Below are 13,635 nucleotides of genomic sequence, written 5' to 3'. Positions count from 1 at the left end.
TCGGGCTGCATGCGCCTAGGGTTCCCTTCCCTAGGTGCCCTGTAAGTACTGCCCTTGGGGCTTGGGGCCACCTTCCACAATTTCCTTGGGTCCTGCCCCTGCTGGGCCGTTTTCTGCTTGGTTTTCGGCCGCTCTTTGTGTGCTCGGGTGTTCTGTCTCTCTTGTTCGCCTTAGAGTAAGTGGCAGTTTTTGCACTGGTGGGGCGCAGGGTACTGTGCAGCTTGTCTTTACTAATCATGGCGGCCGGCTCTGTTCCGCTTGGGTACGCTGTCCTCTTGCGGGGTTTTCTTTTTTCTTTTTGTTTATCTACCTGGGGGGGGGGTCTGCCTTCGTTCTTGCCCCTTGTGTCCCTTGTGTTCTGAGTATTTTCTGGTGGTACCCCCTGCTAGGTCCCCGTGAGAGTACATGTCCCGGGGGTTCAGCTCTTAGAAAGTTGTTTGGTAGCTTTGGGTGCCGGTTAGCAGTACCCTGCCTGGGATTACCTGAGCGCGAGTCCTCTTATAGTAAACGCTCAGGACCCTGGGAAACCCCTGGGGGCGCGTGGGTTCGATGGATGTGACCCCAGAGTCCCCCCTCACTTCCAGCGAGTTTGAGGGTTGCTCTCGCCCTTTGTCTCTGGGTGACTCTCTGTTTTGCCTCCATCTGCTGCCTGTGGAGTCGGTGACACCTTCGACCCGGAGTCCTGCGAGTTTGGTTGCTCGTTGTGGCTCGGTTACCCAGTTGTGCTAACAAAGCGGGTGCGGGCAGCAGGGGCGTTGCACTTGAGCCTTGGTGGTGGCAACGTTCTCGTGGTTTACTTCCCGGGAGCCCCGGGGCTGCTCCGTTTTGGTTCGTTTTAGGACTTGGGGGTGTTGGTTCCTTCGGTTCCATCCACGCCCCCTTGTCTTTTCCCTGGATCACCCTTCCTGCCTGTATCCGGTTCCTTACCGTCTGTAGGTTCGTGGTGGGGTTTTGATGGTGTTGAGACTCGGGCAGTCTCGGGGAATTCCCCTTCCTGGGTTGTGACGGGGGCATTTGAGCCTGTTCCTCCAGCTGTGTTGTAAGAGTCTGCCAGTGGGCTCCCTTCCTTAGTGTTTTCACAGCTTCCCCGGTTTTCTGGTACGGCCGGGGCTTTGGGGGAACGGCTCGGCCCCGGGGCCTGTCGTGTAGGTTCCCGGGGCTGGGGAGGGGATGACTTGGGGGGCCTTGGCCCCGTTGGACCCCGTGGGTTTTTTTTTTTATCCCCCTCTAGGCGGGGCTTGTGGTTACGCGGAGTGGGGTATTTCCTCCCCACTCGCCGTATGTGCTGTTGGGCGTCGGCCCCTCCCCGGGCTCGGTTCCTTGGCCTTTGAGTCGGTTGGTTCCGTCCTGTGGGTGGATGTTTCCTCCCACCCTTTTTTGGGACGGTGTCTTCATCATGTTTCCCCGTTCTTGGGGTTCTACGTGACTTCTGGTCTCGGGTGCGCCTGCACCTTTGTGTGCCTTCGGAACTAGTGTTGGCTAATGTGTTCTCGAGGGTTCAGGAAGGTTTTTCGCTACTTCCCGCATTATTGGAACGTCTGTCAGCTCCTCGTCCTTGTCGCCGTTTTGGGCTACTTGGGGCCCGGTTGGGCTGCTTGTGGCCCAGTTGGGCTGCTTGTGGCCCGGTTGGGCTGCTTGTGGCCCGGTTGAGCTGCTTGTGGCCTGGTTGGGCTGCTTGTGGCCCGGTTGGGCTGCTTGTGGCCCGGTTGGGCTGCTTGTGGCCCTGTTGGGCTACTTGTTGCTTTGTTAGGCTGCTTGTGGCCCGGTTGGGTTCTTTTTTGGGCTCTGTCTTTGCTTCGTTGGCCGGTTTTATTGTTCCTGCTTCCTCTTTTGGCTACTTTTCTAGTGCAGTAGTCCTGGTTGGCGCCTTCCCGCAGAGTGGGTTGTGCGGTTCGGCCAGCGTGTCATGCGCATGCGCCGTAGTTTGTTTTGGTCTGGGCGGTGTTTCAGTGCTGGTGTTTTGCGCCCTTTTTGCTACAGTGCTTCGCCTCTCGCTCTTCTCCCTGGCTGCGGTTTGTGCCCCTTCGCTCCGGGGGTGTCCTGGTTCCCAGTTGTGGGGAGGAAGCCGCAGTTTTCCCTGTGTCATGGGTGTGGGCCGCCTCCTTTGCCTCTACCTGCTCTCCTGCGGGTCCGACCGGGTCCGTCTCTGGCGAATTCATCTGGCGGTGCTCCCAGGTTCTTCTGGGCCCGGTTGAGTCGTCTTTTGGCCGGGTGCTGGATGCGGTGTTGTTTATATACCTGTCTTTATTTAGGTATATTTTTGTACGACTGAGACCGTTCGCACAACCAGTGACTGTCCCTTTTTCAACCCTTCCTGTTCCCCCTCATGTGCATGTCCAACCCATGCTAGAGTCGTTTAGGGGACCCACCTTTTTTCATGTTGTGTGGTGTGTGGGGGTTGTGGGGTTGGTTCTGTACTTGCCTGGTAAGGCTCCTAGCTGTGCTTGCAGGGTTTGAGCTCTGGCTCTTGAGTCCCGCCTATCTGGTAGAACTTGCAGGATAGTACCAGTGGAGTGCAGTGGTGCTATAGGCACAATTGGGGAACACTGTATAACCATCAGAGGTCTGCGGTTGTTACATGACGTACTTGCGAGCATAAGCCTTATTGCTGGTAAGTCCGTGTACTTCCGGGGCACACTAGCCTGTTTTCGAATAGATGTTCCGGCCCATCCTGGTTGTGGGGGTATGTGGGCCTGCGGGCCGCTCCAAGCAGCTGCCTGGTGGGCCACCTTCTGGCCGGTCTAGCCTGGCCTCGGGCCGGGCTTGGAGTGTAAATGAGCTCCCAGTACCCCATCCAGCAGGTATCGAGTGGGGTTTCTTCGCCGTCGGTCGCCTGGTGTGCAGGTTTCTGGGCCTGCTGGGTTTTGTCGTGTGTCTGTTGGCCCTGTCTGGGGTCTGCCTGCTCCGTTCTCTGCCTTTGCAGAAGGGAGTTGCTCTTTACATGTTGCATGTTGTGGTGGTGCCTGTTGCTGCTACTGCACGTGTGCATTGGTACCGTGTTTCGCGATGGCGTGTCCTTGTTCCTGTGTCCAGTTGTGGTGTGGCACTTTGCTGCTGTTTTGTGCCTGGGGTTTGCGTATGGGGGTATGCTTGTTGTTTTTCGTGGTGTTCGGGTACCTGTTTTGGCCCTCTCATGTGCGTGGGTTTTTTTCTGTCCCTGCCTGATTGTCCACCCCTGGTTGTTTTCCTGGGGTTTTTGTGCTTCTGCTCACTCTTCCTGCCTCCTCTGCAGCAAGGGTGTTCTGTGTGTGTTCCTGGGCTTCTTGGGCGTTTTTCAGCCTGTGTCCTGTGGTGTGCTTCTTTGTCTCGGTCTATTACAGTTGTTCGTACCCCTTGGTTCGGGTACTGTTCTGGTGGCAACCCTTCCGCCTTCTTTGGTTTCCTGGCTTGCCCTGCCGGTTGGTATTTTTGGGGTCTTGCGATGTCTCGCGTTGGACCCGTCGTTTCTGAACTCCTGGCGGGCTTGCTTGCTTTGGGGAGTTTTTTCTGTTCGGCAGACGTTCCCTCTCCTTGTGCCGCCTGGGTTTCGGTGGTCGCGCCCGAAATCTTCCCGCGGCTCCGCCTTTCCTGGGTTCGGAGGGGCCTTGTCGGGGCTGCTTATGTTCTGCCTCACGGCCTCGCCTCCGGTTGGTGGTCGGGTGGCTTCGTGGTAGGTGTCCCACCTGCGTGCTTCTCTTGGCGACAGTATGGGGTATTTTGGCGGTCCTTCCTTTTTCTGTCCCTTCTTAGGTGGTTACTCTTGTTAGCTTGGTTTACTCTCGGCTTGGTTTTCTGGTGGGAGTTGGGGGCCGTCGTCTTGCCACATACTGTCGCCTCTTTTCGTGCGGCGCTGGCGGAGCCGCTTCGGCTTGCTTTCGGTCTTGGTGTTGCTTCTGCACCGTTATTAAGCTGTCTCTTGCATCGTTTCACCTCCGGCCTGTTCATGCGCCGCTTGCACCATCCTGGTCTTTGGTCAGCGTGCTCTGTCTTCTCCTCGGTTGGTAGTGCCCTTTCGGTTCCGGTGTGTTTTTTCGTCGGCTCTTTTTCTTTTTGGCATTTGCCTCTGGGGGTCGGGTCGCTGCGTTTTCTTGCTCCTTCGGTTTTAGCATTTTGGTTGTTCGGTGGCAGCAGTCTATCTTTTCTGGTGCGGGGTGGGGCTGCTGCGTTCTGGAGGGGTCCAGGGTTTGTTGGTGCTTCGTTGGTCGGGCTGGGGGTGTGTCGTGTTTTGTGTTCAGTGGCGGCCCTCCGCTGTTGTTTGCGTGCCACGGCGTCTGGGTCCAGAGAGCGTTTTGCGTTGATCCGGTTCTGTTCTTCCCGGTTCGCGGGTAATGGTGTCCCGGGTTGTCAGCCGTGTTCTTGTGGCTAAGCTGCCTGTGTTCTTCCCTCATGCCTGTGGTGTTCGTGGCTTCGCTGCTCTCGCTGCCATCTGGGCGCTGTGTCCTTGCGGTCTTTCGGGCATGGAATTTTGGTGTTCATTCAGGGGCCTTGCTGCTCGTTGTTCTCGTGTTGTTCCTGGGACTTTTCGGGGCTGTGGCACCTTGGGTTGGCGTTTGCTGCCGGTTGTCTCACTTCCGTGGGGGGTGCGTGGTGTCCGCCTCCCAGTTCCGTCCCTTTGTCCTTCCTCTGTGGGTAGCTCTGGGGAGCCGACGGGGCTCCCCCCAGAAAACCAGCGTCGAATGTAATGAAACGCCATTTTCTGGGTGAGACCCGGAGGCTCCCCGGCAACCCTCCCTCCCTCCGGTCGGCGGTTCTTCACGTGTTTTTGACATCCAGCCTCAGAACTGATGGGTGGATAGCCGGCGTGGGAGGTCTGGGGCTCCCCCTTCCCCCTTCCGGGGAGGGGGGAGCTGCGCAGACAGCGGGGCGGTGACGTATGACGTCATACTAGTTTGCTTGTTTTCTGTTGAGTTATATCCACTAGTTCGGCTTTAGATAGCAATTTTCACCAGAATAGGGGTTTGTTTTGGAATGCTTACCTTTCTGGATGCTGATGACTGATGCCAAAGACTTTGGAGACTGATGCCAATGTCTGACATTAGCATACCAGGCTCCCCGGAGCCTGGTAAAGCTCCGGGGAGCCTCCGGGTCTCACCCAGAAAATGGAGTTTCATTACATTCAACGCTGGTTTTTTGCCATACTTCCCTACCCTACTGCAGCTAAAGTATGCTACCTACGATTTTTTTGTTATTTTTTCCGTGATCAGGGAACAAAAATGAACACTTCTATAAGACGAAAGAATTTTTTGAAATTTTTTTTTTTTTGTTGCGCCTTGGGTGTGAATTCCATTTGGGCCCCCTAGCGGTTTGAGGGTTAACCCTTAACATGCTCGGGGTCTAATATCCTGCTATCCACACAGGCGCATGTCATTTAGAAAAAAAAATAAATTTTTTTTTTTTGCTAATCTGTTAAGTTCTGTTCACTGATCACGGGAAAAATAAAAAAAAAATTCTATTGTACTTACTTTTGTTGCAATAGAGCCGAGAAGCTCTGCGATGACGTCACAATCTGCATGTTCGCTCATGCAGTACACGCCCGGAAGGTGTTGCGCGCGGTCCTCAAACAGCCAGAGTTGCCACAAATATATTTTCGCGCTATTTATTTACAATGTCTAAGCGCATTTTATCTAATTTTTTTTCACTAATTGTGTTTCAAATACTGTTTGAACATATTTTGTATCAATAATTGTTGCATATTTGAGTATACACAGGCGCACACAAATGTTTTCAATTACGGCAATATAATATGTCATTACAGTCTATTATATTATATGTTCTGCTTATATGTTTACATATTTACACACTCGCACACGCTATACACACTTTGAAGCACACTTAGAAGATTTCTAGACTGTGGTAGTCATTGAAGCAGTCGACAGCACATAATGGGATACCACACGTTTCACACCATGTTTGCACAAGCTTCCGTTTCTTGTCTCTACGTGTCGTTGTTTTACACACCAAGCAATCACGTTGGGCTATTGCACGCTTCACACCAGGTGGCAAATACTTAAGTTTGTGTGCTAGGAAGCCTTCAGTGTGAGCGAGGCGTGGAGTACCAGCATGCTGCAACAGTGGGTTTATGATGGGCCGCTGAATACCTGGGACATCTTTTGCAAACTTTCCTAATAACTGTATTGCAGCATCAAATACAAAGTCACGGAAAGTGGGCTTACGTCCAGTTCTCACAAGGTACATGTTGAAACAGTTCAGCATGCTCATGTCCACAAGATGGAAGAACACTTTTTTCGTCCACCTACATGTCTTCCGCACACACTCTGCAGTGCCAATCATCATGTCTGATTTATCAATCAACCGCATGTTGATATTATAGTCTAAAACACAGTCTGGCTTATATAGTGGTGCGTTTGTTTTATGGCTCACTTTCCCACTGTTCACCATTGTTCCATCATGAATTGTTGTCAACAAGTTCACCTCTCTTTTGTCTTTCCACCGAACTGACAGAATGTTATCACTTTTCCTTCTCTGACACTCCCCAACTGCAATGTCGTTGTCAAACACAGGCATTTCCCTTCGTTGTGGCTTTACTGTACCAACCAATCCGGTTCTATTTTCTAGCAAGAACCGAGCTAGCAAGGGACTTGTATAGTAATTATCTGTGTATAAAATGTGTCCCTTGTTCATCCACGGAGCCATGATGGTCTTCACTACACTCCCCGAGAATCCATGTTCGTCGTTACCGGGAATGTCTACATCACTAGCCGAGTACAGAATCATGTGTAACACGTATCCTGTCTCACAATCACAAAGAACAAAAAATTTCAGGCCAAATCGGTTTCGTTTTGAGGGAATGTACTGTTTGAATGGAACACGTCCCTTGAAAAGTATGAGAGATTCATCAACCACCAGCTTCTGTGCTGGTACGTAAAAATCTCTGAATTTTCCAATAACATCGTTCATGTAGTGCCTCACTCACCACAGTCTATCATCAGGTGTTCGGTCCTGAACACTTCCAAAATGTAGACACCTGAGGAGTATCTGAAACCTGTCTCGTGACATATATTTCCCGAATAAAGGTGTTGGTATTGTCTTGTCCTTGCTCCAATAGTCATTTATTGCATGTTTGTGACAGTGCTTCATCAACAAACAGAGTGCCAAAAACACATACATTTCCGCCACTGTGGTATTTTTCCAACGCTGCAGTCGTGAAAATTCTGTGATTTCCCTCTCAATCAGGTAAGCAGCATGCAGGTTCGTTTGGTGTACAATGTATTCCATGAGTGGTTCATCATAGAATGCTGTAAAATATTCCATCTCAGCCATGTCCTCACCTTGATTAGGGAAAAGGTTTGTAATCCCTACATCTTTATCGTCAAAGTGAGGAATATTAGGAATAAAATCGTCACCATCACTCCACTCAAGTACACCAGGCGTCCTGCGAGATGCAGAGGAAAGACGGCGAGGAAGCGATGCATACCGGCGACCAGGAGCTGAATACCGTCTGCGAGAAGCACGGCGGCTACGTGCACGTGAGGTGGGTGCACGTGAACACGAGGGTCTTGGTCCCTCATGTGGTGCCATGCGGTGGCGCTTGGCTGGGCGAGATGCTGCTGACGCGACAATTTCTCGCCCAGTTACACCACTGGTACCAGCCACAGGCTCAATAAAACTTTGATCTGAGTCACTAAACCCAGAAAAGGAGTCACCTCCCTCTGACTCGTCACCCTCAAACAGAAAATATCCACAGGAACTGTGAGGTCGTGGTAGAATTGGGGTAGAAAATGGGCGAGGAGGCATGGGAGAGCGTATAGGCCTCGCCATGGCATGGCGGTCATTCTCACTTTCACTGCTGCTGCTACTATCTCCCGACAACTGTGTATAATCCTCATCGTTGTCTGAATCGTCAAACACACTTTCTTCACCTTCAGAGAATAATTCGTGGGCTATTTGCTCTGGGGTGAGGGACTGAGTGGTGCGTGCCTGTGAGGCGTTTGACCGTGCGCTCGCCATGGTGACTCTCGCTAAACTGAGGCCTCCCATGCCATCGGAGCGTGAGCTGGATTTTTTTTCAAAATGGCCGCTGTTTACTAGAGCCCCTGGGCAGCGTATGGGACCCCCAGCTACACCGCGGGCCATTCAAATCGTGCGCGGTACCCATACACTTCATATGAAGTGAAGCGCAGTTGACTGGTAAAACGATTTACACTTCATATGAAGTGATGCGCACTTTAAGGGTTAACGTGCTATGTTGCTCTATCGCCTTTGTTTCTTCCTTGTTCTCTGCTGTTGTCCTTTCTCTTCTCGTCGATGTCTATTCTTCAATGGAACGTTCGGGGTTATTGCGCCAATTTCCTTGAACTCCAACTTCTGATTTTACGATTTTCACCTCTTTGTGTCTGTCTCCAGGAGCCGATGCTTGGTGCTCGTCCTGGTCGCTTTCGTGGCTATTCCTTTCTCTCTTCCCCCTCCCCCCCCCCAGCTGTTGCTGGGACTCCTAACTCTTCTGCTCTCTTGATTCGCTCTGATGTTCCCTTTTTCCCCTTACTTTTTCCTTCGCCTCTCCATTGTTCTGCTGCTCGTATCTTTGTGGGGGAAATGGTACACTGTTTGTTCCATTTATCTCCCCCCGAGTGTCCCGCTTTCTCTTCCTGATCTGAAACACTTACTGGACTCCTTGCCAGAGCCTGTGCTCCTGCTGGGTGATTTCAATTGTCGTCATTCCCTTTATGGTGATGTTCTGACGAACACCCGGGGTCTCCTTCTTGAGCCGTTTATCCTCTCTTCTTCCCTGTCTCTTCTGAATTTTGGTGAGCCCACGCATTTGGACTCTCGGACTCACACCCTTTCCAGTCTTGATCTTTCTCTTTGCTCGTCTTCTCTTTACTTAGATTTCACGTGGCAGGTTCTTGATGACCTCCATGGCAGTGACCATTTCCCCATCCTTGTTACCTTTTACTCTTTTCGCCCTCCCCTCTCCTTTCCTAGGTGGCAGTTTGAGAAAGCGGACTGGAACCTGTGCAGGCGATGAGTCACAATAACGTGGCTGAAGTATGTTGACCAGACCACACACTAGAAATTGAAGGGACGACGACGTTTCGGTCCGTCCTGGACCATTCTCAAGTCGATGGGAGAATGGTCCAGGATGGACTGGAACCTCTTTACCCTCAGTGCTACTCTCTCCTCCTTTTTCATGACACTGTCTTCGACGCTGCCCTTCACTCTATTCCTCGCTCTTCCTCACGGGGTACACGGAAGTGCGTTCCCTGGTGGAATGCAGACTGTGCTCGGGCATGTCCGCTGTAAGCGTGCAGCCTGGAAGAGACACTGCCGTCGGCAGACACGATTCTTTTCTTTTCTTTCGGAAGGCGAGTGCGGTGGCCCATAGGGCCATCTGTACGGCTAAACGTGAATGTTGGGCATCTTATGTCTCCACCATTACGTCCAAAACTCCCCTGCCACAGATCTGGAAGCGTATACTTACCCGCAAGATAGCGGGTAAGTTCGTTCCCGATGTTTCATCGGTCCTTCACCTCCGTGGTACTCTTGTGGCGGACCCGTTGCAGGTCGCTACCGAACTGGGTTCCCACTTTTCTTCTGTTAGCTTTGGTCTTCATCTTCCCCAATCTTTCCTTCTTCGTAAACCTGTCCTTGAGTCTCATCCTTTAGATTTCTGCACTCGTCTTCGCCTTTCCTATAATGATCCCTTCTCTCTCTCTCTCTGAACTTCGTTCTGCCCTGGCCCTCTGCGGTTCTACGGCGGCGGGCTCCGATGGTATTCATTATGAGATGCTTCGCCATCTCCCTCCGTGCACGTCTCAGTATTTACTGAGTCTGTATAATCGGATCTGGGAGTCGTCGTCAGTCCCTGAGGACTGGCTCGATGCCGTTGTCCTCCCTGTTCGCAAACCGGGGTCTCTGGGTACTTCCCCTAAGGACTTTCGCCCTATTGCTCTCACAAGTTGTGTCTGCAAACTCTTTGAACGTATGGTTAACGTTTGTCTGATGTGGTTCCTGGAACACCATCACCTCCTCTCCCCTTCTCAATTTGGTTTCCGCAAGTGCCGCAGCACAACAGATGTCCTGGTGAACTTGGAGGTCTATATTCGTACTGCTTTTGCTGCGAGGACCTCCGTTGTTGCCATCCTTTTTGATCTAGATAAGGCTTACGACACCACTTGGCCATATCATATTCTATCCCAGTTTCATTCTTTTGGCCTTCGTGGTCATCTCCCTCTCGTCGTTCCTTTCGGGTGCGTCTTGGTACCGCTCTCTCTGCCTTTTTTCAGCAATACGAAGGTGTGCCCCAGGGTAGTGTTCTGAGCACTACTCTCTTTCTGGTTGCCCTCAATGGTCTTCTTTCCTCTCTTCCTTCAGGTATCTTCTCCGCTCTCTATGTCGATGATCTTACCCTTTGCTGTCAGGGTGATGATTCGCCTCTCCTTCAGCGCCGGCTTCAACTTGCGATTGATGCCGTGTCGTCTTGGGCCATCGATCATGGCTTCAAGTTCTCTACTTCTAAGACTTGTGCCATGTCTTTTACTCGGAAATGGGTCGTTCTTCGTCCCTCTTTGTCACTTTATGGTCATCTCCTTAAGTACAAAGATTCCGCAAAGCTTTTGGGGTTATTCCTTGACACTCGTTTGTCTTGGTCTCCCCATATCTCTTGCCTCCGTGTTGAGTGCTCTAAGGTCTTTACCCTCCTTCGGGTATTGTCCCATACTTCTTGGGGAGCGGATAGGCGCACTCTCCTTGCTTTACATTCCTCTCTCGTCCTGTCTAAGCTCGATTATGGTTGCCCTGCTTACTCGTCTGCTTCTCCTTCTACTCTTCGCCGTCTTGATGCTTTGCACCATACTGGGTTGCGCCTCAGTTCTGGTTCCTTTCGTTTGACTCCCGTCCTTAGCCCGTCCTTAACTTGTATGTTGACACTGGCTTCCTGTCTCTCCAGGACCGCCGTGATCGCTACCGTCTTCGCTATCTTGCGCGGTCCTTACAACATCCTTCCTCTCGCCTCTGTCGTGCTTTAACTTTTACCCCTCCTGCTGTTCCTGTACCTCTTCACTGCCTCCCTCTTTCTGTCCGGTTATCTCGCTGACAGGATTCTCTTTCCGTTCATGTTTCTAATGTTTCTCCTCGTGTTGTTCCTTCTTTGCCCCCGTGGAGAGTCCCCCCCCCCTTCCGCAGTTTTGTACATCCTTGACCTGCATCACTAAAGCTTTTACCCCTCCTACGGTTCTAAAATGCCTTTTCTTTGAGCACTTTTCTTCTCACTCCCACTCAGTTTATGTCTTCACTGATGGGTCTAAGTCTGCGGACGCTGTTGGCTACTCTGTTGTTTTTCCTGATCGCACTTATATGTGTCGCTTACCTCCGGAGACTAGCATCTTTACAGCGGAGTTTTATGCTGTTCTCTATGCTCTTTGTCTCCTGCTTTCTCATTGTCGGTCTTCCTTTGTAGTTGTTGTTGACTCTCGTAGTGCCCTCATGGCTCTCAGGTACTTTAATCCGGTTCATCCGGTAGCTGTCGAGATCCAGCATTGGCTGTTTCTTGTTCACAGTAAATTTAAGTCGGTTGAGTTTTGTTGGGTTCCCAGCCATATCGGTGTGTGTCTTTAAATAAGTATGCGGATGCTGCCGCCAAGGAAGCTGCCCGCTCTTGTCCCATCTCTCGTAAAGATATTCCATATTCCGACTTTTACCCGGTTATCCACTCCTCCATCCTTACCCGTTGGCAGGCTTGTTGGTCATCTATTACTGGTAACAAACTACGTACTCTTAAATGTTGTGTCTCCTCGTGGCCATCCTCCTACCATCGTAACCGGCGATGGGAAACAGCTCTGGCGAGGTTGCGTATTGGCCATACTCGCTTAACCTATGGTCACTTGATGGAGCGCCGCCCTGCGCCTTATTGTCCTAATTGCATTGTCCCTCTTATAGTCGTGCATGTCCTTCTTGAATGTCCTGACTTCCAGGACGAGCATGTGTTTTGCTTTCCGACCGCCCCTTGCGGTCGCCTGTCCCTCAATAGAATTCTTGGTGACTCAGATACTTTTGATATCGTTCCCTTAAGCGTTTTTGTTCTCATATTGTCATCCTTGGTGATATTTAGCGCCCTCTGATTATTCCGCACATTTGATGGTACTACATAGCCTTCCCAATTTGGTGCCTTCTTTTGATAATTAATTACTTACATACCACCTACAGGTACTAAAGCCAAAGTGTACGTGAGTGCATTATTTGCAAGCACACAGAATGAAGAAACAGGAAGCAAAAATCTGTTTGTACCTGGTGCATCGAGAGCGAAGTCGTGCTGTGTACCATAGACTGCTTCGTTGATTATCACTCGCTTCCGAGTACTGATTGTGTAATACAATGCGTGACTGTATAAATCATGTGTGAAACTGTACATACCGTAATTTTTGTGAATTTTGAACAAGTAATATTGCGGCAATAAACATTGTGGACACATTACTGACACATTTATCACAGTTCTATGGAACATTATGAACGTTCTACTGTATAAATATTGTATAGGACACATATATGCATCAGATATGATACAAAAAACCAGCGTTGAATGTAATGAAACGCCATTTTCTGGGTGAGTCCCGGAGGCTCCCCGGAGCTATCCCAGGCTGATATGCTAATGTCAGACTTTGGCATCAGTCATGTGTATGGAGTTCTTAGGCCTACCGGGGACCACGGCCAGAACCGGGCCCCCTCAGAGAGGCAAGGGGAGCAATGGCCTATAGAAGCCCCCGTGTAGTTGGAAGCATTCTATGTCTGCCATCGACCGGAACAGGCACCCAGAAAGGTAAGCGCCCCAAAACAAACCCCTGTTCTGGTTAAAATTGCTACCTAATACCGAACTAGTGGATAGAACTCCCCAACCGAAAACAAGCAAATTAGTGTGACGTCACACACTGCCGCGCCGCTGTCTGCGCAGCTCCCCCCTCCCCGGGAGGGGGAAGGGGGAGCCCCAGACCCCCCGCGCCGGCTACCCACACCTCAGTTCTTGAGGCTGGATGTCAAAAACGCGAAAAACCGCCGACCGGAGGGAGGGAGGGATGCCGGGGAGCCTCCGGGACTCACCCAGAAAATGGCGTTTCATTACATTCAACGCTGGTTTTCTGGGGGGAGCCCCGTCGGCTCCCCGGAGCTAACTACCCACAGACAGAAAAAGAGGGACTTACCCGGGAGGCGGTCGTCGCTCACCCCTCAACTCGAAGCCGAGACAACTGGCTGCAACCGCCGACCCAAAGCAACACAGGCCCGACGAGGCCCAGGGACATTCACAAGGTAACGAGCAGCCAGGACCCTGTTCGACCGCCAAAATCCCCGCGCCCGAATATCAGACCAAGACATATTCCCAAAGACGGCAGCAAGAGCCGCGAACTTACGAACGTCATGGGCACGGGGATAGACCGCAGGCTGGCTAGACCTAATAACCCTGCGGACGACCTGAGAGACCCGAACCCGCGAACAGGGAAGAAGGGAAACCGGATCAACCCACAGCGCGTCCCCGGACACAGAAGCTGTGGCGCGCAAATAACGGCGAAGCGCCGCAACCGGACACAAAACATGATGCACCCCCGGCCTGACCAACCAAGCATCAACCACCCATGGACCCCTCCGGAACGCAGCAGTCTCATTCTTCGCCAGAAAAGAAGGAGACGGCTGCAAACGAACAAAACTATC

At 51.5% G+C, this 13,635-nt stretch overlaps 1 protein-coding gene across 2 annotated transcripts in view; it reads left to right on the top strand.

The window, feature by feature from the left end:
• LOC138366284 (COMM domain-containing protein 8-like) overlaps positions 1-13,635 on the top strand; it is a 64,416-nt gene that overhangs the window by 24,127 nt on the left and 26,654 nt on the right. The gene's annotated exons all lie outside the window — the stretch shown is intronic.

Source organism: Procambarus clarkii, chromosome 19, assembly GCF_040958095.1.
Source record: "Procambarus clarkii isolate CNS0578487 chromosome 19, FALCON_Pclarkii_2.0, whole genome shotgun sequence".
Classification (NCBI taxonomy): domain Eukaryota; kingdom Metazoa; phylum Arthropoda; class Malacostraca; order Decapoda; family Cambaridae; genus Procambarus; species Procambarus clarkii.
This window is presented reverse-complemented; position numbering and strand designations above follow the sequence as displayed.